The following is a 25,873-nucleotide window of genomic DNA, read 5'->3' on the forward strand; positions in this document are numbered from 1 at the left end:
AAAAGAAGTAGGACAAGGGGCGTAAGAAGCCAGCTTCTGAAACTCCCACAGACCTGAAGAAAGCAGAGCCTACATGGGAGGTTTTGCATACCTGGGGAACCTACGTAAGCTGGCCAACTGGCAGCAGGAAAAGGTTCCCACAAGAGAGGAGTTATGCAAGGCGCAGCTGGAGTGTCCTACTCTTGAGGGCCTACGGCAGTAGGCCAACGAAGCTGGTGACACCTCTGGAGATCGCCTTATCTACTGGGAGAATGTTCCCCTGCATAGCAACCCTAAGGTTCCTGAGCTTGGGGCAACACATGTTGCTTGTCACCCATTTTTACTGGCCTCAAATGCTTTTGGCAGGTCCTGTCCTACCTGCCAGGCCAGTGGCAAGTCAGGAGGGAAGAGCAGGACTCAACACAACCATTTCTTGTTGCTGGCACAGCCTTTAAAGGGTAGGCATCCACATTTTTGAGCCTCTGAACCCTAAGACAGCCATGGGCAAAAGGTTCCTCCTCGTCTTGGTGGACCATGACACCCAATACCCAGAGGATACCCATCGGAGGACAGCGACTGCACCTTCAGTGGCCAAGGCACTGAGGATCTTTACCCGTGTGGGATCCCCCAAGGAGGTGGTAACAGATCTTCATGTAAGCGTACATGAAGGCCATGGGAAGGAGTGAAGGGTAACCTACAAGTTCTACACTCCTTATCATACTTAAACCAATGGGCTTGTTGAGAGGTTCAACAAGAACCTTTAAGGCATGATGATGGGCCCAGTCAGAGCCATAGTGTCATAAATGGGACATCCTCTTGCAATTCCTGCTGTTTGTGCATCAGGAGGTGCCTCAGAAAGTGTTCGGCTACAGCTCCTTCGAGTGTCTGTATGGGCACCTGGTGCGAGGACATTTCAGTCTGGTCAAGGTGAGGTAAGAGTAAGCTTCAAGGAAGTCCCCCCCAGGATGTGGTCAGCTACATGCTGGCACTCCGGACCCAGATGAAGCACTTCTGGAAGCAAGCCATGGTGTAGCTGGAAGCCAGGCAGGAGGTCATGAAACAGTCATACGACAAGAAGGTCACTCTGGTCGAGTTTGAGACTGGCCAAAAAGTGTGGGCGATAAGTCTGTGGAGCCCAGGCCTCTACCAGAATGTGGGTCTGGGCCCTGTTATGTTAAAGACCACAGCTGTGATTTCACCTACCTGGTGGATCTCAAAACTGCCTGGCACTCTTCAAAGGTTTTGCATGTCAAACCGCAACCCAACTATGAGAAGTCTGAGCTAGCCATGCTCCTGGTCATGGATGATGGAGCGGAAAAGTAGAGTGAACCTCTCCTTTCTAAGGTGCAGGATGAGTCAGTGGAGGGTGTCGGCCTCTGCCCTGCATCCTAGAAAGACTGCTGCCAGTTGTTGGGGCAGTTTGCCTCTTTATTCTCCCTTATGCCTGGACACACTGCATGATGCACCCATGATATTGACACTAGGAACAGCACACCAGAGACGAGTAAAATCTGCTGGTGCGCTGACAAAGTGCAGGGGTCAAAATTCATAAAAATATTACTAGACCTGCAGGTCTAGTAATTTGAATATCTACTTGACCTAAATGTAATGTACTTGACCCATGAACTGGTCTCAAATTGTCTGATCCTAGGCAAATATTTTGTCCTGGGGAGCCGCTTTTTTCTTCATCACATAAGGAATCACCTTCAAAATGCAAGTTCACTAATTCTGCTGTACAAAAAAACTTATTTACCAAACGTTTGCTCCATGTATAAGAATCAAGCATAAATAAGGTAAACATGATCCCTGGCTTGCCTCTTAGTACACGAATAGCACGGTCACCGGGCAGGAACAGAAATATTTTTCAGTTCATGTTGACTCACTTTTCATAAATGTATTACAAAAGCATGATGTGGTAATGCACTATTTACAGATCGCATATTTTCCATTGAAATGGCCACAAATCGTTCCCACCAACGTAATTTTACTGATAAAACTGTATAGAGCATAAGCAAAGTTTGGAAATGGGGTTTCACCAAAAGTATTTAAAATGTGCACATTATCAAGTAAAGTGCCTGAAATCTTAGTCTTTCAATTCACATGCTTTGCACAGAGCAACTGTCACAGAGTTCACTTTACAAAATCCCCTAACTTCAGTCACAGAAAGAAAAGTAAATGTAAGAAGACAACCTTGACTTTGGATCTAGGTCTCTGAAAGCCATACAAATGTGACAAGATTTATTGCTCATCCATTTTGTGAGCACGCAGAACACCTGTTGTCAGCTTGCCAGAACTGGCAAGTAGGCCCTCAAAATAGCTTGTCCTGATTAAATCTGGCTCGCCTGGGTGAGTGAATTTTTCAAACCCTGAGCTGAGCCAGCATTAAGAAGGTGGCCTCCAAAATGCTGTATTTGGGGGTTATTGGGTCCTCAAACAGCCCCTGGTACAACCCAGTAGTGTTTGTTCCCAAGGCTGCCCATCCAGGTGCCACCCTCGAACTTAGGTGTGGATTATCAGGTGCTCAATGCAGTCACCATGACTGAAGCACACCCGATCCCCAGAGCTGATTAGCTCATAGATCGGTTGGGGGCTGCCACGTTCCTCACCACCTTTGATCTAACGTCTGGGTACTGGCAGGCCAGATGGTTCTGCGTTCTCTATTCCAGAAGGGCACTTCTAGTTCCTGGTAATGCGCCTTTGGGTTAAACAATGCCCCTCCCACCACCCAGAGGTTGGTCAACCACGTTCTAGCTGGAGTGGTGATCAGTGCCGTCTATCTAGACGACATTGTGGTTTTTAGTTAGATGGGTGGATCATTTGTGCCTACTCAGAAAAGTGCTTCAGGCTATGCAAAGGGCAACCGGACTATCAAGGCCAGAATCAGACATGGCAGGGTCCAGTGGCCCACTTGGGTCACCAAGTGGGAAGAAGCAAGGTGCAGCCCCTCCGGGTCAAGATTGAAACCATTCTGGCTTGGGAACACCTTAAAACCCAGACAAAAGTGACATCCTTCTTATGCCTCACTGGATAGTACATGGGATTTGTCAAAAGGTATATGTCACCATTATTGCACTATTGAAAGTCGACTTCTAAGAAGCAGCCACATCAGGTGATCTGGACAGAGGTATGTCAGAACGCTTAACACCATGAAGGAGGCCATGTGCATAATACCCATGCTCAAGACCTCCTACGTAACCAAATAATTCATTGTACAGACACCTCAGAGCATAGCATAGGGGCCATGCTTTCACAGCTAAAAGAAGAGGGCCGGGGTCAACCTGTAGCCTTCATTAGTAGGAGTTTACTTTCCAAGAAACAGAGGGGAAGTGCAGTAAAGGGAAGCCATTACAGTGGTCCAGGCACTACAGAAGCTGAAACCATACCCGTTTGGTGCTCACTTCTGGCGTCAAACAGACCAAAGACCCCCCCAGATGATTGATGCAGAAGAGAGGATGAAATCCCAAACTGTTGAGGTGGTTCATCTCCCTACAGGGAATGAACCTTGCAGTGGAACACAGTCTTGGAAAAGACCATGCCAATGCTGAGGGTCTCGACAGGATCTTTAGCCTTAGTGAAGACCCCAAGGAGTTGGATAATTCTCACTTTCAGCTTGGGGGGCTGGTTTTGCCACTAACATTTTGCCTCCAGACTTAATGAATTTTCTGACCTTTGCACTCTGTGCACTATACCACTAGTAACCAGTGCTAAAGTGTTGTACTTCTGAAATCGTTATTTGGCTGATAGATAGAGGGCGATAGATAGAGGGCGATAGATAGATAGAGGGCGATAGATAGAGGGCGATAGATAGAGGGTGATAGATAGAGGGCGATAGATAGATAGAGGGCAATAGATAGAGGGCGATAGATGTGTGGGTTGTGTGTGTGCGGGGTTGTGTGTGTTCGTGGTTGTGTGTGTGGTTGTGTGTGTGTGGGTGGTTGTTTGTGTGTGTGTGTGTGTGCGGTTGGAGAAGAAGTATGTGGAAGAGAGCAGCAGATCAGCACAGCAGAAGAGATGAGGGAGTTAGTGAAGGAGGTGGGTGGAAGAGAGGGAGGGTGATAGAGGGAGGGAGGGCGAAAGAGTGAGGGCGATAGACAGATAGAGGGAGGGCGATAGACAGATATAGGGAGAGGGTGATAGAGGGAGGGCAATAGAGTGAGCGAGGGCAATAGAGTGAGGGCGCTAGAGTGAGTGAGGGTGGTAGAGTGAGTGAGGGCGGTAGAGAGAGTGAGGGCGGTAGAGAGAGTGAGGGCGGTAGAGAGAGTGAGGGCGGTAGAGAGAGTGAGGGCGGTAGAGAGAGTGAGGGCGGTAGAGAGAGTGAGGGCGGTAGAGAGAGTGAGGGCGGTAGAGAGAGTGAGGGCGGTAGAGTGAGTGAGGGCGGTAGAGTGAGTGAGGGCGGTAGAGTGAGGGCATGCGGGCGGTATAGTGGTAGAGTGAGGGCGGTAGAGTGAGGGCGGCAGAGTGAGGGCAGTAGAATGGTAGAGACTAAACCCACTCCCAACTGTGCTTTACAATGCACGCAGAATGCTGCACAATCATGCCCTCTGATTGCCAAATATAAACCATACACCTACTTTGTGTTATTCCAAATCTGCAACACAAAAGTGAGAATTAGCTTACATATATTAATGGTCAATGTGTAAAATCCTGTGTGCCTAAAAGAGGTGTAGCAGTCACAAAACGCCTATTGTGTTGAAATCCAAAATCTACTGTATCGTGGTTTTCGAGCATGCACCTAAAGATCAGCATCCAATTGCTGTGTAAAATGAGGAATATGAGAACACATTAACAGGTCAAAACCTGTGATCAAAAACATTCACACTAAACATATTGCATGAATAGTAGACAGTACACACTCAAAAAAACACTAATTAGTGATCCATAGTTCCCACAGTGAAGAGGCGAGCCTGTAGCCTCACTGCATGTAAAGAGGAAGGTAACATTTGGCATGAAGTAGATAAAGTGTGATGCTAGCTAGAGTATTCACCCAGCTTTGCCATACTTACTCCGTCCTGGGCTTGCCAGGTTTAATAACCTAGATTAGCACAACAGTACCTGCATGTTAGAAGTGGGAGATCACTTAATCTTTTTTATGTGCGTCATGCCGACAGCAGCATGTGTCTCGCTGTAAATGCCTGGTGCCAGTAGTCTAGACCGAGCAGCAATGGCAGGCATTAGTAAACACTTGTCATGAATGCACTTTTTGAATGTCTTCCGCTGTGGGTGCTAAGTGCCAGTTGGCTAGACCGCCCACCCAGCAGAAATGGCGGGCGATTGTGGAACCACTTCCTGCAACCCTTCCTATTAACAAAGCTTACCTACATGGCAGTGTAAAGGAAACTCATTGGTCTATCAAGCATTTTGAATAAGAAAACAAATACAAGCCAAACAAGGATCGTAGCTGGTGCAGAACAATCGATTGTGCTGCTCCGCTCCTTTTATTAAACAACTGCGATCATGTGACTTTGGGTCAAACCAAAACTTAATAACAGCCTGGGGATGCTGAGGTGAACACCCCTAGATGGACATTGCAACCCGAACTAGACTGTGATGCGATTGAGTGAGCCAGAGTTAAACCGATAGGGAGAAGCCCTGCAAGCTTAATGGGCAAAAGTTAGCAATGTCAATAAAAATAAGCAAATACACATTAACAGATGAAATATGATACATAACGATAATGGGGCTTATCAGATGATATATGATACATAACGATAATGGGGCTGATCAGCTGCTGTGAGCAGCAAAGAAAGCAGAAGAGACTACGACAGAAGCATTTTATATGTTACTCGTGTTGTGTGTAGACATTTTGCATCGTGCTTTTTGTTGTTTGCTACAAATTCCTACTAGGTATTGCTGTTCGTGTTTTTATTGGCTGGTGAGCAAACAGAGAAGGAAATCCAGCTTAATCAGAGCCTCAGGTTATGACAAGATTATGGGCAATAATAGCTGCAAAACTAGTTATTCTAAACATGGAACTAGAAACGAGCACGTTCACGGTCCTAAATTGTTACTCTAGACGTTTCTTACAGCGGGGAATCGGATTTTGCACCTCACAAAGAACTACCTAAAATAACGCAGGCTGTGGACAGAGCTACCAACTTTGGAGGTGGGAAAACTAGGTTTGAGCCTCGGCGTCGACTCAATGACAGAATCCTGTGATTTTGGGCAAATCACGTCATCTCCTCATGCCTAGTACAAAATGAATGTGTCCTTGCATAGCTAAATTGGTGCTCATGTAAAGCGATCCAATACGGGTGGAGATAGTGCTATATGAAACTACAAATAAAATGAAATAAATTGAGGGCTTCGCTGGTCGAACTATCAAAGAAGCTTGATTGAGAACTTGGGGTGAGGGCGTGCCTTAAACGAGGAAAGAGGTGGGCGTTAAGAAACAATGAAATTAGCGTCCATCAAAGGTACCCCGGGGCAAAACAGCAGTGCCCCTATGAAGTTAATTTGTATAGCTATGAAGAGGAGAGGAAAGGAGGGGAGACGAGAGGAGAAAAGTAGGGAATAGAGAAAAGGGGAATAATAAGGAGAGAAGGGAAGGAAGCAAGTTAGAGATGAAACAAAAAGGAAAAAAGAAAGATAACGAAAGAATGAACACTGCAAATAAATAACAACAAGCTCTTGGCATTGCTGTGGGGAGGGGGGAAGGAGAAATGAGAGTCACGGCCGCCAGGCCGTGAAGTGTGAAGCAGTGGGCGGGGAAGCAGATCCCTTTGAAGCTGCTGCCTGCTTGTGGGGACTGGGAGGAAGGGTGACGAGACGCAGGTCCTGCAGTGAATAATTATAGGAGGAGAGATGCTGGCCTGAGGCAGAGCGCACCATATGGAGATCTCGAGTGCAGGAGAAATGCTGCTGGCAGGGGCAAGGCTCGGGCAAGCTCGTGCAGGAGGAGCTTGTCACGTGATTCTATTCTCGTGAACGGTTTGAAATCCGCCTGTTAGGAATTTTCTGGTTTAGCAGTAATAGGTTCGAGTAAACTCGACCTAAAAAGGGAACAAAGGCTGCAGACTCTGGGACGGTGATTCTTTAGGTGCGACCACCACTTCAAGAGGTAAGTTGGGATCCTGGAGAAGAGGTAGGTACCCCAAAGCGATGAACAGGGAGCCACAGAGCTCTGGGTGCAGGGGTGTCTTTGGGTGTCGGGAAATCTTACCCCCGGCAGGTCGCGGTTGGAGGGGTCCCTGGTTCTGAGGCTGCAGGCATCGTCGAGGAGGGTCTTTGGGCACTGGACATCTGGTCCCAGTCACCGGGGGGTCATTCTAGTGGTCTTGGATCACTCAGGCAGGGGCCGGGCTCAGCAGATGCAGAGTGGGCAGGTCTTGAGCTTCCTGGCTGGCACCAGGGGTTAGTTGTTGAAGCAGAGCCTCTACTTATGAGAGTCCCAGTCTAAAAGGGTCAAGGCAGGAAGGTCCTCCAGGTGTCCCAAGGTTTCTTTCCACAGGAGTCGCAGGAATTTAGCAGGAGCAGGTTCCAGGATCGACAGGCCGGTAGGACTGGGGCCAAGTCAGTGGGTGTCGTCCTGTTGAGAGCAGCTGCACGGCGGGTCCTCTTCTTGATCTTTTCTTATCAGGATCTGAGGGAGGAAGGTTCTGGGAGCCCCTAATTACTGAATTTAGGGGTGTTACAGGTAGGGCAAGGGCAGGGACCAATAGGTCCCTGTCCTGGAGTGGGTTCACCCCCTAGGCTGCTCCTCTTCAGTGGGAGGGGGGCAGGAACCTAGCTTTGATTGGGCAGGGTTCCCCATCTGCAAGATGGCCGGAGCCCAGGGTCGTGCTTCACCTCGCCTCCCCCACCTGAGGGGTGGGTTTGGCACAGGCTGGCACACCCCCCTTCCTGACGAAGGGTTTTCCGCCAGTCTCCCTGCCAGAGTGGGGGTCAGAACTGGTAGAGGCCAGTTGCTGGGTACAGCAAATGGTCTGGAGAAACTCTTTGAAGCTTCCCTCTTGCCTATCCTGGGGGAGGAGACCAAGCACCTCATCCAGTATGTGCATTGTTGCAGGCCCAGGAGAGAGGGGGGCTCTCCACCTAGGGGTCCAGCAACATGTCTGCTGTGGGGCAGCCTTTCAGTCCAGACATGGATTGTAGGTTAGGTTTCAGGGGGCATCTCGAAGATGCCCTCTGGTGCATTTTACATTAAACCTCACACTGGCATCAGTGCAGGTTTAATGTGCTGAGCAGTGTGATACCAAACTTCTCAGTCTTCAGTGAAGATATTGTGGTGCTGTGGAGCTCATAAAGACGACCTAGCACCATTTACTCTTAAATGGCAGCACTGCACACAGTGTCCAGGAATGGCCCTGGGTACTGTAGGGGCACAGGGTTCATGCACCTGTGCCCACACCACTGGCATAGGGCACCCAGCTAGAGGGGTGACTGATGTATGCCAGAACAGTGGGGTGGGTGAGCATGGCACACAGGGATGTGTGCCATGTCGACTCCGTTTAGTTCTGTACTTAGACACTCAGCCTGCAAAGGCAGTGTGTGGGTGTCAGGGTACAGGGCCCCTAAGGGTGGCACAATAAGTGCTGCAGCCCTTAGGGGTCTTCTCTAGTCACCTAGGGTACCCTTTACTAGGGGCTGATAGGTGGCCAGAGATGCAAATTGGGTTTTGTTTCAACACAGCTTTAGGGAAGGAACACAGGCCCTGGGTACCTGGTTGGCAAGAGCCCAGGGCACACTCAGTCGAAGCACATCAGCAGTTCAGCAAAATGTGGGGGCATACCAATGCAAGAAAGATGGCACTTTTTCACATCCCACCATCCTCGTTAGCCCCTACCTTGTAGAAGCTCTGGCTTTGTCCCCTCTCTACGCTGTGGTGTTGAGCCGACCTCTGAAAAGGAAGAACTGGGCCTGCACAACATTCCACTACTCATCTCAAGGGCAATTTGTAATGTTTCTCCTCCCCACTTTCCCATCCTGCTGAGCCAAATGTTCCAGAATAATTTTTAATGCGGATTACTTCCACAGCCAGAGCGGGGGAATGTATTAGTAATTCTGCATTGCAAGAGTAACACAGAATTACTAAATTCCTCTGAATCCATCGGCAGAATTAAAAATTCCACCCACCCCTAGTCTCAGGCCTGCCATTGCAGCCTGTGTGCAGTTTTTAAACTGCCATTTCGACCTGGTAGTAAACCTTTTGCCAGGTCCAAATTTTCCTGGGCAGGGTGCAATGTATTTAGAATTAAAACATACTTTAAGTTAACATTTCTTCATAGTGAAAGCTGCTTAAATTTGTTTTTCACTGCTTCAAGGCCTACTGTACCAATAGGATAAGATTGGTGTTACCTTCTTACATGTTATGTGTAATTTCCAAATGGCAAAAGGTCACCAAGTTTATGTTTGGGGTCTCTGGGATCACAATTTAAAATCCTAACTTATGTTGTAGTCTGATCTCAATTTATAAATCTAAAAATGGCACTTTTAGAAAGTTGGTATTTTTTTGCCCCTAAGCCATTTGGAACCCACAGCCAGTCTCTGGGCCACATGACTGGGTGTAGCTCACAGTTAGTAGGGTGTTGTGTACTAGGCAGTAAAACATGATGGGGAGCTTAGATGTGACTGGAGGGGCCATCACAGGCAGGAGAGAGGTGCCGAGCACAGCCATACTTTCACTTGAATAGGTTGCATCTTGTTTCCACACAAAGGGCTGCATACGCCCGGTAGTTTACAGGCAGGGCATCTATGCACTTCAAAGGCATGCCCTCTAGAAGCTTCTCCCAATTTGAAAGGCACAGCCATGTGTGTGTGTGTGTGTATATATATATATATATATATATATATATATATATATATATAGGACATTAGACACCAACTTCAGTACACTTCTGGACCTGTGGATAATCTGCAAGGAAGGAGGACTGCTATAAACCTGCCCTGGTGTGCAGACTTATTTCCTGGGAATGTGAGCTGGATATATAACTTCATCTTGAACACAGGACACCAGAGTGACCCCCATGGGCTAGTCTGCTGGCCTCCTGACCTGAGCCTTGGGGACATAAACTCCCCTCAATATCCTGTACCAGCCCTGGTCCCAGCGAGTTCCTGACTCCCCAAATGGTGCCTCTCAGGTACTGGATCCTTGGTATGACTCCGCCAGCTGAAATCAAGCTTTTGATCTCTTTGCGACAAGGCCTGTTTGTACAATTCCACGCGAAGTGCCACCAGCCCAGCTCTTTGCACATGACCGCTTGCGATCACCAACGCAAACCTCCAGCCCTCCCATCCTACTCTTCACACTACGCGGACAGCCTTAAGCAACTCTCTCCCTGGAACCCTTGTTAATGCAAATGGGACCATAGCCAACATCTTGAGCTGGTACACCTACATCAGGACTAATCTAAGAACGGTAGCAGACTTGTGCTCCATTACGGTCAGCCGGGATTTGGGACTTTGAACCAGACCAGCACGCCCAGATATCCAGAGTTGGTGCTCTGTGCCCAGCTACCAGAGGATTGAGCCCAAGTTAATTTGGCTGACCCCACTGCAATTGTTAGTTACTCAACGCTATGCAAGGCGATACCGCACCCAAATCCAGCAAAGCAAGGGGGCGTTGGGAAACCTCACTGGTGATCACATTTGAGGACAGGGACTTTAGTTGCTACAAAGCTACAGAACATCCAGAACGCCGCCGCAAGACTGGTCCTCAACCTGCCAAAACACTGCCACATCTCCCAGCACCTGCGCACACTCCACTGGCTCCCCGTCGAGGCGAGAATCACCTTTAAGATGCTCACCCACGCACACAAGGCCCTCCACGGCACCGGACCAGCATACCTGAACAGCAGACTCAAATTCCACGCACCCCAAAGGACCCTACGATCAGCCCAGCTTTCCTACGCCGTGGTCCCTCGCACCAGAAAGACCAGATCGGGAGGCCGTTCCTTCTCCTTCCTCGCGGCCAAAGCATGGAACGCCCTTCCACTCCACCTTAGACAGACAACATCGCTCCCAATCTTCGCAAGAAACCTCAAAACCTGGCTCTTCGACAGACCCCCTCCTTGATGGAAGGGAACCTGCACCCCCCCGCACCCCCACCCCTAGCGCCTTGAGACCCTCACGGGTGAGTAGTCACGCTTTAACAAACTCCTGATTGATTGATTGACAAGGCAGTTGACGGCTAACTGCAAGTTACGCATAACACTTCAAATATGTCTAACAACTGTATTATACCCCCACACAGTTACAAAGATATGGGCTAAGAGTTGGCCAGTAGTAAAAGGTGCCACACACAGGAGGCAGACTTCTTCTATTTGGCCTGGCTTGCTGTGGAATTCATGGATTCTGGGTCTCTTCCAGCACCATTTCAGTTCGTGCCTGTGAGGCAGAGGTGGGCTGTACACCGCAGATGTCTCCCCTGAGGCTTGTGAAGCATCTAAAACCGAAGTCTTGTTCGGTTAGCAAAGTTATTAGCGAAAAGAAAAGTGGTGCAAAAATGGGATAGCAAAAATGTACCTAAATTCAAAGATTGGTTGAAGGATGTGGTATATTGTAGAAACCAGTTGCTGTGTTAAGCGGAGGACCTGCCAACATCAAGGCCTATGGATTGCTGGGCACCTCTCAACATACGTTCTGTCCATGGGGTACGGATGTTCACCAAACACAATAATGTGGGGTAGTTGTGAGAGTCCAACTGTGAAATGATCGGCAATATAATAATCGCTATTATGTTATCATGTGTCCTACAAAAGTAGGAGTGATGTTTATATTATGTGGTCACGTGGGGGTTTGTGGACTACTAGAGTCATGTACTTTGTATGTTTGGAAACGTTTTTTTTTCAAAACTGTTTTTATTGAGCAATCGCATAGAAAAAACACAGCACTCCGCACTCCGGAGGAGCTGTAACTAGTGTAGTACATCATAAGTAGCGATTCATTCGATTTAAAAAATTCCCCCCCTTCAACCACCCGCCCCTTTCCCAAACTTCCCCAACCCTTCCCTCCCCCTCCCCCCCTTTGCACAACGTCTCATCAATACTGTACAGATTAAGCGTGTATGCATTAAAGTATACATTTTGCCCTTACATACCCATCACACCTGCTCCTCTATATCTCTTGTTGGTGGTGGAGGCTCCGGCCACAGGGCCCTGTAATCCGCCAAAAGTTTCCATATTTTATGTTTTTTGGGACAGCCTCTGGCCACGAACACCGGTCGCTCCAGTCCCATGCAAAAGTCAAGTCCTTTTTTCCACACAGTCACTTTGGGAGCCCTGGGATCTTTCCAGGCCTGTGCCACATCTTTTTGCTAGTGTAAGGCCTAGTAGGAGCAGGTGCCTTTTATAGATGTTGCCCCCCCACCCCTTCCAACACATGTAATAATCCCAATTTCGAGGTACGGGGGAGGTCCCATCCCAGCACCTCTGATAAACAATCCCACACACCAGTCCAAAATCTCACCAGACCACTGTAGGAGATCACCCATTTCATGACCACAACGCATGCACGCCGGGGACTCAATCAGACCTGCCTTCCATAGCCTCTCCCTCGTATAATAAGCACGATGTAAATACTTGAATTGTATTAGGCGTACAGCTATAGCCGCCCCCCTAGGGGACTCTAGAGCCTCCCGCCAATCCTCCTCCCAGAGTTCCCCTAAGTCTCTAACCCAACGGTCTCCGAGTGGCTGCAGGTCCGAAGAGCAATGTGTAACTAGTGTTTGGTATATACACAGGATATTTTCTTTTCTTCTAGGTCCCCCATGAATACCTTTGCCTCTATCGGGCTGAATTCAGGTAACATGTCTAAGCCTGTAAGTGTGGGTGTAAGGGCGTGCCGCAACTGCAGATATCGGAAGAACTGTGTGCGGGGCATGTCAAATTCAGTACTAAGGTCTTGAAAGGATTTAAGTGTGGTGCCCTTCATGACATGGCCTAGTGCCGAAATGCCTATCGAGTCCCAGCCTTCAAAGCCTTGTAGCGACATTAGTGACGGCAGCTGCCCATTGTGCCAGAATGGGGTTTCCCTCGTCAGTTTCCTCTCACCATCCCATGCGGCGTAGCGACTGTCGCCAGATCAGAAAAACAACTTGTGTTGCATTAGGTAGTCTTTTTCGTCGTCGTGCCGAATACAGGACAGTGTGTAGGGTATCTGAGTCCATGAAGTACCTTTCAAGGGCGTATACCGGGTCCCCCCTATCACCGTACCACCAGTCATTGAGGACCACTAGATGTGAGGCTTGGTAATCTGATAGTATAATCGGACGTCGCCAGTCCTCCACAGTATGTGGACAATAAGCAGGTTCGTAGGACTACTCGCAACGCACCCCCGGCCCATAAAAACGGGCTCAAAGTAGTCAATTTGTCGAAACCACTGCGATGGGATCGGGTACAGGCGATTCTGCAGTTGGTATAGCATGCGGGGGAGAGCAAAGATCTTAAATATTGCAGATCTACCACATATATTAAGGGGCATACCGGACCAGCATTTCATCTCTTGTTGCACCTTATCCCACACCGGAACTATGTTCCGTTCCCAAGCAATAGCCGGCGAGGTCGTCAAAAACACCCCTAAGTACTTAAGGCCCCCCGCTGCCCTCTGCAGCATCGTGGCCCACGGCCCGATCTCAAAGTGGTCTCCCAGCGTCCAAAGTGTGGACTTCCGCAGGTGAAGGTATAGTCCTGAGACTTCTCCAAAGATTCTCATGATTTCTATGACCCGTGGCCAGGACCCCGGACCGATTCACGTTTGTAAGAAAGAACAGGACAACATCCGCGTATAGTGCGAATCTGTCCGAGGGTCTTGCCTCCCATTCAAAACCCTTCAATTGCGCGTCTATCCGGACCCATACCGCTAACAGTTCCATTGCTGGGGCAAATGGGTACGGCGAGAGGGGGCACCCCTGCCTGGTACCCCGTCCTATTGGAAAGGCCACCGAAGACTCCCTGACCACCCTCACCGAGGCCATTAGGTCTGTGTACAATAGCCAGGATCGAGTCCCGGTCATGATAATTGAGCAGCTTGGCTATGACTGGCCGAGGGCGTTCGCCAGCCGGCGGCTTTTCAGTTAGCGCTCTGTGGGCCCGTTCAATAACGAAGCAGCGGGAGAGAGAATCCGGCGGGAGCCAGCCCTCCAGCCATTCGGTGAGGAAGACCTCCATGTTGCCTTTTTCGCAATCTTCCGGAAAGCCGACAAAACGTAGATTATTGCGCCAGGCCCGTCCTTCAGCGCCCTCAGCGCCAGGCCCTTCTGTATGCCTTCCATGTGGGCCACTTTCCTCTTTAAGATTATGAAGTCGTCCTCCACACCGGTGATCCGGGCTTCTGCTTCGGTAATGCAGGCTACTGCATTTCGCAAGTCTTGGTGCAGCAAGGTAACATCTGCCCCAACGGCCCCTATCTTGGCATCCAATGTGTCCCTAGATTGGGTGATGGCCGCAAGGAGAGCTGCATTGTCATGCCACTGAGCCTGGGTGCCCCCCGAAGCTCCAGAGTGTCCACTGGGGCCAGTAAATTTATCCATGGGCCCCGGCTTCGAGGTTCCGCCGCCGCTCCCTCCTCTGGTCATTGTTCGTTAGGGCAGCAGTCTAGATCTCCCCTGCGCCTCTCGTGTGCCCTGCTCTACGCCACTTGGGGGTCCCCCCCCTCGCTCGCTTTTCTCCAAGGAGGCTTCCTCCAAGGTCCGGCGGCCCCACACCTCCGGCGTCACGGGCCCAGACAATAGGCCTCCAGCAGCCCAGGTCTCGTCCGCCAACCACGATTTACAATGCCCGTCTCCCCTTCGAATTCACCACAGTTCACTGTATACGTCTATTCGCAGAGGGGCCCTCCAGTTTCAGGCAAGCAGGATTCGGATATGTGTGTCCGTAGCGGTGGGGGCAGGCAGGCTGATTGCGCCACAAACTGGGTGTCCCCCGAGGCCTCTGCAGTCTCAAGATGGCCGTTCCAGGGCGCCCGCCGCAGTCTCCGCCACCAGAAGAAATGTACTGGCCAGTAAGATGTTCGCTGTCCGTGGGCCGTCGCAGTCGCCAAGAAATCCGTGGCAGCTCGTCCACCCCGGGTCCTGCACCTGGTCGTCGATGTGTCTCTCTGGGCCAGTTATCGGCGAGCCGCGGACCCCGGGGCTCCTCCAGCCGTCTGTCTGCACCGCCAGTCAATGGCCCGCTAATGCCCTTTGCCTGCAGTAGCCCTGCACTCATCCGGATTTACTACTGCGGCGCCAAGCTATTAGTCATCGGCGCCGCTGGGCCAGCGCCGTGCAGCCGCCGTCTCTGCTGGGCGGCACCAAACTAGAGGCACCCGGCGTCGCTCGCCGCAGTAGGCCGCGCCGGTCCAGAGTGTCGTGTAGCGTCTTCCAACGTTGCAACACAGCTCAAACTTGCGGCACGTCTGGCACCTTCCGCTGCACTCCACCACACCGGGATTTCGTCAGGTGCGGGGGAGGAAGGATAATTAGGCAGATATCGCATCAGCGGGACGGAGCGCTGCTAAGCTGTGTCCGCCATGATGGCTGCCTTAGCCACGCCCCTGGAAACGTTTTTTTAAAATAAAGAAATTATGCCTGTTGGAGAAACCACAATTGTTTTTGCTGGGTTGCAAATTTTTGCTTCAGAATCCTGGGGAGATTGAAAGAGTTCATCCATTTCTTTCTATTATAGTTCAGCAAGTGTCATCTGAACACTAGTGGTCTTACCATGTTTGGGGAACAATTAGTCATTTTACTAGTCAACCTATTCCAAGTATGTATTAATAATCAACAAAATCATGTTCGGAGCAGATTATTTTAAACTGAAATGCTTACTAGAGAAGCTGCCGCACTTCGGAGTCATGCACCACTTTAAGAGCTTTCAAGGCCTTTAAAGCTTAGCCAGAAGAGTTAATTTGAAATGCAATGATAGGTCCAAAGGAGTTACTAGTACATTTATCGAACACCCCACCCACAGATGCTGAAATCCTTGATCTCTATTAAAATGGAAGCCCATACCTTAGTTCTGCATATTGTTATGCATGAGCACTTGTGCGTACCGCTGCATGCAAGCCAAGCCATTCACAGCTGTTTGCCAAATCGACCATCAATCCAACTATTACAAAGCCACCTTCTTGACTGCCGGTAGGCACTTATTGTGAGAAGTTGGCCTGGTATATGATGTGCGCTATTCTAGTGGGCACCTTGCACCAGTCCAATGACCCTTATTGATGGTTATAAAGTCAACCTTCTAGAAAGCTATCCTAGTGGTAGCTGTGAAGAACAGCCTTCAGACTAAGACTTAGAGGACAGTTAAGCAAGTTATTTTACCAACTATAATCCCTTGAATGATCAAATGAAAGCACACCACAAAAAGGTATAGATCAAATATATATGTATTTATTCTAAACACAACCCCTCTGGTATCTTTGAGGTCAGAGGTAAAAGTACAATACAAGGAACTTAATTAGCATACAATAAGTTGCACAGTATACGTTATGCCCTAGGGGCCTCACAAACCATATACCAAAATAGTGGTATAAGAACCATGCGAGTTAGAAAGCAGGCCTAGGGCCTGTGGAATCGCTGGGGCTGCCTAGAACCACCAAAGATTAGGATGTAGGAGGCCCATGGGAGACGCGTGCAGTGTCTAAACACAGCCGCAGGTTACCATTGACTTTCTATGGAGAACGAACAAGTTACAATTTTAAAGATTTAGGGTACTTCTAGGTGACCTACGATGGAACCCTTTTAGACTAGGACACTTCCAGAGTCAAGACCCAAAGGAGCACCGGAGTACTCGTATTACCTCACCCAGGGAAGCCGGGTGCATAGGTGTCTTTTGGTGTCTGGTTAAGTCATCGATTCCAACAGAGAGCTGCGAAGAGTGCTGCAGGCGACCAGAGGAAAAGTGTCCAGGTGGATCCAAGGGTGGATCGGAGATGTGAAACCTGAAACCAGAGGAGACAGTCTGGGTCACTAGCCAGTGACCAGGATGGCGATAGGAAGATGCCAGCCTATGTCAGGTGATTTCAGGTAAAAAGGTGAAGCTGGTCCCTTCAGCCACGAGGAGTCAACGACAACCAGGAGCTGGATTCGAGCTGTACCACGAAGGATCTAGTTGACTGCAGTGTCTGAATCCAGAATGGACCTAACAAGCCTTGGCAAACGCAATACATGCAGGATATCGAGATGGGCTTCGGTGCAGACCAGCAAGATCTGAGGAACTCCTCCTTTGGAGAGTGGGAGCAAGTCTGGAGCAACCAGGAAAGCTCAAGAAAGTGAAGATTGGTCTTCGTGGGGGCTCACTAGGCAGAAGCAAAAATGCAGGATGTCCAGGAGTTCCGGTCCCACATCTCTCGTGTCCGCCACAGGTCCCAGTTTTGCTGGGAGCGCAGGTCAGCGTCAGATGTATGGAAGTCTGTCGTGTCGCAGATTCCTCGGTAGCCTCGAAAATGCAGACCGGCAAAGATGCTGTTGGTGCCTGTTTGGACAGGGTGGTCACTCCTTGACCACAAGGGATATTTCTTCCGTCTTCCAGTTGAAATGGAATGTTGAAGGTCTAGGAATTATGTATCAGAGTTTCGTCAAGGGTAAAGTCCTAGGGACTGGGGTTCCATACGTATAACAAGTTATGAGGTTGGACCAACCGTAAGGTCCCACCTATGATTGGACCTGGGGAGGGGGTAGTTACACCCCTTTCTCTTTGTCCAGTTTCACACCAGAGTTGGGGCAGAGTGCCCCAGCAACCAGTTTGAACTGGGAAATGCATGGAGCACCTTGTGTGCCCCAGGCAGTGTCTGAAAAGCATTCACTGAATGCAACCCAACCTGCCCCAATACACTAAAGGTTACTATGTGTCTATAAGGTAGATATAGGTATACTATATCTAAGTAAGAGGTAATTGCACCACCTTACCCAGGCTTTAAGTACAGACCTGTGGTGTCAGTTTGGAAGGCTAACCAGGGGTGGCACAATACATGCTGCAGCCCCTGGTAGGCCTAGGGTGCACCTATGCCCTGGTTACCTATGGTACCTTGTACAGGGGCTCACAAGGGTGACCCAGTAACCAATCTGGTATGTACCTAAAGTACATGGTATCAATTTAGAGGGAGAACAGCCAGGCTGATTAGCAAGGCTACAGCCATACTTAAGTCGAAAAACCAGTGAAACACAGCAAAAAGTGGGGTTACCATAGGAAGCAGACCCTACTCTCCTATACTTACCTGAAGCATCCGAAACTAAGGCCAGATTCCTAGATATTGAGTGTTGCAGCAATGTTACCTTTTTCAAAGCCACAGTAAACCATGGAGCGTGCTGGTACATTTCAGTTAAAAAATGGTCCATTGTTGGATCAGATCTCACTGATGGGAGAGCAAATGTGCACTTGCCATAACCAAAATCATAGTAACTATGGAAGACTGAGCAGGCAAGTAACTCATAACCAGGATTAGATTCCAGTCACAAGCGTATTACTGCATATGGAGCAAATGTTTTGAGCAGATTTGGTTACTCATGAAGAGGTTCATAAGCAGCAGGCTGGAATTAAGTTCCAATCGTCTATTCCTGCTGTCATTACAAAGCAAAATTGGTCTGTATTATGCACAAGAAATTGCTGTGTATCCGAATTTTAAGTATGGAATTGTCTCCACATTGTGATCTTAAGGTAAATGAGAGCTACTCTAAGTTGTAAGGCAACAAATATTCTGCTCCTTAACTATGGCCATATCCCACTATACGAAATTACAATATTTGCAACAAAATGATAAAAAAAAAAAGTTAATGCCCAGTGGTTGCATTTTTCAACCAGACCCCTCTTTTCTCCATTATGTGGACATTTTGTATTTTAACAGGAGGGCAACCTCCATCTTGGAGCAGTAAAGGCAAAAAAGTCCATCGCAGTATCTTTATATATAGGCATGTCATTCAGTTTGGGCTGCTTTTTAGGATATGCTGTTAAACATCCATAACAAGCATTTAAACGGTTTCCTTTCAAAGGTAAGTACAACTGAACTAACACCTGGAATCTCATATCAATGTGCGGTTTTCCTTCTTGTCCCTATCATTGGAGAGTGTAATACAAAGAATCAGTAAAGGTTACAGGACCAGAATGTGCAGAAACCCTTCAAGAAATTTACCCTCTACCCCGATGTGATGAACTTACAAATGAACCATTAGCACAAGGCGTATTTCCATACTTTGGAGATGCCCCAATAGAGTAGCAAAGCGACAGTTTACCTAGATTTGTCCTACCTGGCTCTGCATAGCCGTTCTAGCACTGACCTTTTATCCAGTTATGTACTCAATAAATGTAGATTTGTTTCCTTGAAACTGGCCTCATTTAGTATGCATGCAGGCTAATATCCACTGCACATGAGGTACATAACAGGATTAACATACTCTGTACAAAAGTCATAGCCATTTCATCCTAGGGAGACCGCTTTACTTTGCATAATTGCTTTTATATAGGCTCATTTAATAGAACTCACAACGTATCGATAGTGGTACGAACACAGAGGCTATCTTTCTGGTATAAAAGACTGCACCTTCACCGGTGACAAGAGGAAACGCTTCCACAAGACACTGAGGTCCCTGCACGCTGAAGCTTCCACACGCAGCAGTCTGACATCCTTTGCAGGGCGTCCGAATCGTGACCAAGAAGGGGGTTTTCATGCACTCCCAGCAGGTAATGGGGTTGGCTCTTTCTTAGAAGATTCTTAGCTTTAAACCCACTTACCTGCTTGGTACACGTGGAGGCAGCCAATGAGAGAAAGGCTATGCTCTAGGGAGGGACATACATGATGTATAAGGAAAGTCAAAATAGGACGCTAGCAAATGAGTGAAAGACAATCACACGTATGCAATGATGAGCCTTCAGCCCCATGTAAGTTCTTGTGAAGTTGCAATAGGTAGGTTGCGGACAATGTGTTGTCTCAAACGCTCGACCTAAAAAATTAGGCACACCTCATTTCACAAAAATATTGTTTGAAGCCTGGCAGCCGAAATTAACGGAACATGAGGATTCTTTACAATGGGTTCAAATAGGAGATCGAATATGTCAAAGTCCAATTTAAAGGTCAGAGGGTAGAGACAGCCTGTATAAGAGTAGTTGAGTGATTGGTGTCCAGCAGCTGTAAAACGGTTTAAAGTTATAATGGGGTCTAGGCAAGTAAATCTCAATTTTCACTAATAAAGCCAAGTAAAATTAAAGCACTACTTTTATTAAATGAATTTACACAATATGTCCATATAATTACAACTTTCAAACATTCCCATTTTTCCTGACATTTTCATTTAAAGATATCCAAATCAGGACGCAATTGAACATTTAAAGAGGAATGTCTTTGTATAAAGCGCAATGATGGCACAGCATAAAAAAATTGGAAGTTTGTTAAGCGCCTTCATAGTTCATCAAAATTTTCTTGCTCTATGTCCATCACGTAAAGTCCAAAACAGCACAACAGTCAGAAGGTGGAATGAGTCACCTGCAAAAACACAAAAAAGCATTTCAGATACAAAAGCGTCGACAGGTTTTTTTTTTAGCAAAACACTTTCCATTAGGGACAATGATAAACAGATATAGCAAGATCACTCACACCTAGACGTGTTACCACAAATATGAAGGTTCCAGACTAAACAGATGGCTGATATATTTGACACAGGATACAGTTCGCAGGTCTCTTTGCCACTTAATGGCGGCGGGCTCGAGAAGAGGTCGCCACCCCCTTAAAACTCAAATACAAGAGATTTCTTGCAATTAGAAGAATCCACTCGATCCCAGAAGTTGAATGCAGCGTGTTGATTTATTTAAAACATGCAGCAAGTCAAACCAGACACATTTCGGTGCAAAGAGCACCTTGCTCACAGGTCAGGGAATATTTGTGCTATCAACATACATATAGTGCAGTATAAGAAAGTAAAGTAGGACTACAAGTTTCTGCACTCCGTTTTTTGGCAGCCATATTTAAATGGTCTATAACCTTTAAAACCCGACTGACATGTTTAAACAATAAAGTTTTGAATAGCAGTGCTGTAAATATAGAAACATTTTATACAGAAAATAAAGCAAGCAAATAATGGCAATATTGTTCTATTGTCTGGATCTATAATAAATCGACTATAAGTGACGGAAATATAATAGTCTAAATCTGAAAGATGAAGTTGACTGTCAACTAAAGTGTTTAGGGCTAAAATGATACATAGGACTACATGTATATAATTCTGCCCTAGTGGGCTAATGTCATTAGCATCATCTACACAAAAATGGTTGTTCTGTGAAGCCCAAGTGGGCTTGATTATATTTAATTCTTCAAAATCACAATAAAGAAAAGTAAAAAGTCCAGCACAATTGGGCCTTCATGTTACATCATGTTTAGGGCTCCCGGTTTTATGGTATTTATTTTTTGCCATTTCCGTCTATTTATCCATATTTATTTTTTGGGCATTGTTTCTGTATTTATCAACATTTATTTTTGCCACGCGCAAAAGACGCTGCTTCAGCTAGTATTTATCTGCATTTATTTAAATTGATAATAGATCTTAACACCGAATAGCAGTTTACTGTTACCCAACGATCCTTGTTTTATCGACCTCAGAAGGATGATGGACTGAGTGGGCCAACCCAGATTTGAACCTGTAACCATGAGAACAACAACATGCCCCTACAGTGGACACATTTGTCCACTAAGCCACCAGACCTAACAAGTACGATTGAAATAGCACCCATCTAACTCAAGTTTAGATGCACATTCCAAGCACTGTTAAAGTGCGTGAAAAATAGGGCAGCAGAAGGGCCCAGAATGAGTTAATGATGGTAGGAAGTCAGAGACAGTAGCTGTAAGGTTTCAGTGTGGTGCTCTGATAGAGGCACTGCATCTCAATCCTGACTGTATTACTTTGATTGCCTTTGTAATGGTGCCGCAAAAGGCTGGTAGTATGGTCTTAGCAGTGTTGGTGTTGCTGGTGCGTGGTACTGTGCAGGTATAGTGGCACTAGTAGTTAAGTGCTTGGATGCCATCGGTAGACCAGTTGGCACTGTTTGTCACCACAAAGCTAGTGCCGGCTCCAGCAGTTCCTGCTTGCACCAATGCTGGCCCAAGATACAGTGGCCTTGGTCGTGTCCTGGCGTGCTGAGATGGTCCAGGTCTGGCACATACCTGCCCGCCAGCCTCTCTGCTATCACCACGCAGCTGCAGGCCTTATTTATATCTGTGTCAGTGCAGCCGCCATAAGCTGCTCTTCTGGCCCGTTCTCCACCCTTCTTTGGGTGGTTCACTCCCTTCCAGTTTCTGCTCTGTCCGTTTTTCTCCTGTAGTCCCATGCTTCGGCGTCCCTTAAGTTCCTGCCCTCTGGCCCCTTTTGACCTCTCTCCGTACACTCGGGTTTAGTTTTTTCTAAGCTCCAGCCCCCCACCCCGTTCTCTTTTCTAGTGCTATTCTTGTCCACTACGCTCCACACTTGTTCTACCACCTTGCTGTGTCCCTCTTGCTCTCTCCGTTTTGCAGTTTTTCTTGATCTCTGTTAACTTCCTCCCTGTAATCTTTACTGATTTACAAGTACTCGCACAACACTTAAGTATACAATACAGCTTTAGCATAAGCTTGAAGAACAATCGAGGGAAGGAACGTCACGTAATGCTGAATGTTTTAAAATGTTTGACGTATAAATGTAGTTGTGCAGCTATCTGAGCTACCGAATCTAAGAACACACATAATTCTCATCCCTAGCTGCAGCAGGACATTTAAAGCAGCAGGGAGGCATCGCAGAGGGACAGAAGTATGGCTCTCAAGTCGGTCGTTCCGATCACCATCCTGCCCCCCCCCCCCCCCCCCCCCCCCCGTTCCTTAACCCTCATGCAGAGGCGCCACTAGACCGCCAAATTTCGGGGGGGCTAAGAAAAAATTTCGGGGGGCTGAACAGTTAATCAGTAGGCAGAGTGGAGCTGCCGGGCCTCCAACAAGGTGTGAAACAGCGAGGCCTAATCGGCATTCAAATAGTCTTTTAAAGACCTGTTAACCGGTCGGGTGCGGCTCTGTGTGTGCCCGGGATCTGTCTCATCCCAGGCTGACGCACACGGGGGGGGGGGGGGGGGGGGGGGGGGGGAGAGGACCTGAAGCCCGGTGATTCCAATGGTGTTGCGCGCCTGCCCTCATGCTAAATAGGCAGCAATCAATCATGGAATGGCGCGACGGCGTGCCCTTTCCCTCCACCCCGAAACTGTCTTAAAGTTTGTACATTTATTCAAAGATCAAAGCATGTTACAACGTAGGGCTCAGATGTGAGGCGTTCATTGGCTATTGAGAGGAAATGCCATCCAAGCTCTACACAAGAGAATGCAGGCGCTGAACAGCTTCTCCAGAAGTATGGCTCTCGAGTCAGTCTGACCCCCATCCCACCCCCCACCAGTTTGTTAACCCTCGTGCTAACTAGGCAATCATCATGGAATGGCGCGACACATGAGGGCGCTAAAAGACCCTGATTGGAAGGGATTTAAATGAATATTGGCGTGCAAAGGAAACTGCATGCAGCGGCAGCGCGCCAACATTTACTAGTGTTTTGCCGTTTCTATATATAACTACAGACAAAGGAAATATAGATTTCCGTCTGTATTTATATGTAAATATCCGTAAAAACGGATAACCGGGAGCCCTAATCATGTTCAATCCCATAAACCCAAAACATTTTGGTCGCCAATACTGTTATTCCAGTCATCCTAAATTCATAATGTCGATGTCGGATTATTGGGATGCCAGAAACCTTCAAAGATTTGCAGATAAAAAGTCTCCTACAAAATAAAGTGCCATAAATGTATTAAAATTGTTATACACAAAGCTTCGAGTTTAAGATGTAAAGCAACTGCCCTTCAAATTCAGAGGTTATGCAATGTACATAATTTCATTTATCCCAAATGTACCCACATTTCTTCATCTTTATTTAACCCTTTTGGGGACACTATCAAATTTAATAATTAGTGAATCCATACATCTTATTCTTTTACCCGGTTCCCTCCTCGTTCAGATTTAGGAATTCTGTCCAGAGCACAGTACTTTAAGAGGCTTATATTTTTTCCATGCATTTCTTCAAAGTGCCTGGCTACAGGATACTGTTCATCTTCATTTGTAATTGCTCTGGTATGTTCCAATATTCTTGTGAACTGGCTTTATAGTGCTGCCAATGTACATCAAAGGACATGGGAAACTCAAAGCATAAATACAGTAATCTGATTTGCATGACAGATGTTTTGTTATTTTAAATGGTTTATGGTCAGTCGATAAAAAGCATTTCTTTACATTTTGGACTGTTTTTACAAGCTTTACACGATTGACAAGGATAAAAACCTTGTATTGGATCAATGATTGTGTCGTCTGGTATTACATTACTACATAACATGTCTGACAGAGCTTCACATTTCCTGTAAGTAATCATGGGGTGTCTGCCCACTGATGCCACTTTGAAGAAGAAATTTCTTCAAAGTGGCATCAGTGTTTAACCACATGGCTGCTGAAGGAATTCCCCTCCTGTGCTGGAAATTGCAATACTCCATGGATCATGACGAGCTCAGCTCGTCATGAGCAGGGAAGGGGTTAAAACATGGCAGTTTTTTTTTTTTTTAGACATTTACGTAGTTCCCAGGATTGATTACAGTAAGAGGTAATAAAACTTAAAGGTTCTTCTTCATGTTCAACGGGTTTCTTAGATAATGTGGATGATCTCTGGACTTTTGATACTTTTGAACAAGCTAAATTTACTGTTTTAGTTGAGTACCCTCTCTCAAAGAATCTTTCCTTCATTCTTCTCATTTCTAGTTGAAACAACTGCTCAGAACTACAATTTCTTTTAGCTCTGAGGAGCTCCCCATGAGGTATGCTATTGATCAAATGTTGGGCATGGCAGCTTTTAGCATGTAATATGCTATTTCCAGCAGTTGATTTTCCTAAATAATCGGCTGGTGAGTTTCCTATCCATCACCATGACCGCCACATCCAAGAATTCCATCTCAGTTGGATGTATGGTGTGTGTAAACTTGAGATTGTAATCATTTCTGTGTAATCATTTCTGTTCAATTCAGTAATAAAGTCACCAGCCTGTGACTTGGTCCCTTTCCAAGTGCAAAACACGTTGTCTATATACCTTACCCAGAGGACGACTTGATGGGTAAAGGCACTGATGTTACTGGCCATCTGCTCCTCCCACCAGCCACGGTATAAGCCAAGGTATAAACCAGCGTAGCTGGGGGCAAAGCAGGTTCCCATCGCCATCCCCCGGGTTTGGCAATAGACAACATGATTGAACAGAAAAAAAATATTTTCCAAGCAAGTTTGCATCATGGACAATAGCATATTAGTGTGTTTTAAATAGATCAATTCTCGTGGTTTAAAAAAAATGGTTAGATGCGTTGATTCAGAGTGGATGGGGGGATACATGTATGCAAAATGGTTAGATGCGTTGATTCAGAGTTGATGGGGGATACATGTATGCAAACTGTTGACATCAAGTGTCATTAGTAACATGTCATCCGACCACTGTACTTGTCAATTACATTCAAGAAATCTCGAGTGTCTTGAAAAGACGGTAATGAGTGCACAAAGGGGCGCAAGAAATAGTCAATATACTCGGCGTATTTTCGTATATGCTCCCCACGGATGAAACAATTGGACACCCTGGAGGGATGTTGTTCGTGTATCTTGGGTAATAGATACATAGCCGGTAATTTTAGATGTTCACATGATAAAAATTTATATTCAGACAGTAGCTTCTGTTCTTTCCACATAGTTAATTTAGATCTAAACATCTCATTGCTGCTCATAGTTCGATCTATTACTAATCTGATAACTCTCGCCATCATTCAATTGTCGGTTGCCCTCGTCTAGATACATCTGCTTGGGCCACACCACCACGTTCCCACCTTTGTCTGACTTTTTTTAATGATGGATTTGTTGTCGTGCAATTCTTTAATAGCCTTAACTTGACTGACCTTTAGGTTGCCAT

The 25,873-nt window shown here is 47.1% G+C and overlaps 1 protein-coding gene across 3 annotated transcripts in view; it reads right to left on the reverse strand.

Moving 5' to 3' along the window:
* Window positions 1–20,085: 20,085 nt before the first annotated feature.
* The window catches only part of ZNF706 (zinc finger protein 706), a 34,063-nt gene continuing 28,275 nt past the window's right edge, over window positions 20,086–25,873 (reverse strand). For all 3 annotated transcript variants that reach the window (XR_015309922.1, XR_015309921.1, XM_086966064.1), the window contains one exon: window positions 20,086–20,370. The gene's annotated coding sequence lies outside the window, so the exon portion shown is untranslated. The remainder of the gene's footprint in view (window positions 20,371–25,873) is intronic.

Source organism: Lissotriton vulgaris, chromosome 4_1, assembly GCF_964263255.1.
Source record: "Lissotriton vulgaris chromosome 4_1, aLisVul1.2, whole genome shotgun sequence".
Taxonomy (NCBI): Eukaryota; Metazoa; Chordata; class Amphibia; order Caudata; family Salamandridae; genus Lissotriton; species Lissotriton vulgaris.